This window comes from Aplysia californica, unplaced genomic scaffold (assembly GCF_000002075.1).
Source record: "Aplysia californica isolate F4 #8 unplaced genomic scaffold, AplCal3.0 scaffold01335, whole genome shotgun sequence".
NCBI classification, from domain to species: Eukaryota; Metazoa; Mollusca; class Gastropoda; order Aplysiida; family Aplysiidae; genus Aplysia; species Aplysia californica.
In genome coordinates, this window is record NW_004798605.1 from 23,020 (window position 1) to 24,164 (window position 1,145).

General features: G+C 42.2%; 1 protein-coding gene across 1 annotated transcript in view; it reads right to left on the reverse strand.

The window, feature by feature from the left end:
* The window catches only part of LOC101859993, a gene marked incomplete at its 3' end in the record, with an annotated part of 7,047 nt that extends 6,059 nt beyond the window's left edge, over positions 1-988 (reverse strand). Inside the window, 1 exon segment of the mRNA XM_005112617.3 lies at positions 720-988.
* Between the last annotated feature and the right edge of the window lie 157 nt (positions 989-1,145).

Below are 1,145 nucleotides of genomic sequence, written 5' to 3' on the forward strand. Positions count from 1 at the left end.
TATCCGAAAAGGTATTTTAGAATTTCTTTTTGAAAATTCCAGTTCGTCATTGAGTGCAAACAGAAGCCAACATCATCACCATCAACACAAAAAGACAAGGAAATATCAACAACAACAACAACAACAACAACAACAACAACAACAACAACAACAGCAACAACACAAAAATACAAGGAAATATCGACAACAACACCACTGACAACACAAAAAAACGACAAGAAAATATCAACAAAAGCATGTACCAACAGCAACAACAACAACAACAACAACAACAACAACAACAACGACGACGACGACGACGACGACAGAAGCAAAACAGAAACAAGAGCAGCCAGATCAAGAGGAAACAACACAGAATAATTATGACGATTGAACACAGCTAAGGATTATACTATCTACTATGAGGAGAGGAGAAGGCACAGACATTTTGGAAACATTTTGATTTTGAGACATTCTACTAGAGATTTTGAGACATTGTGAGGACAATTTGAGAGATTTTGAGGGCATTTTGAGGACATTTTGAGACATTTTGAGGACATTCTGAGACATTTTGAGGACATTTTGAGGACATTTTGAGGACATTTTGAGGACATTCTGAGACATTTTGAGGACATTTTGAGGACATTCTGAGACATTTTGAGACATTTTGAGACATTTTGAGGACATTTTGAGACATTTTGAGGACATTTTGAGGACATTTTGAGACATTTTGCACCAACCTGAACTTCCCCAGATCGGCGGGAGGTAGAAAGCCGTGATATTGTGGAAATCACGTCGATTCTTGATCTTCCCCAGTAGGTCTCCGAGTTGGACAAGTTGAAGAAAAAGAAAAGAAGCTCGAGTGAGAGAGATTCTGTTTGTGTGCGCGCTGAGCTCACTCCTTCTGTGTGTGTGCGCGCTGAGCTCACCCCTTCTGTGTGTGTGTGTGTGTGTGTGTCTCAAACCACCAAGCACAACATACAGGCCTACTACTAAGCTTTCCGAGTACGAAGCTGTCACTCAAGTGGTGCTTAGAAGCTCAACACGCGAGATGTACTGTTGAAACAATCCTTGTTGCACTCACACAGACACACTCGCGCCCTTACATCCTCCACCCCCCTCCCCCCTTCAGACACGCATGCATACATCCTCCTCCGCACCCCCTC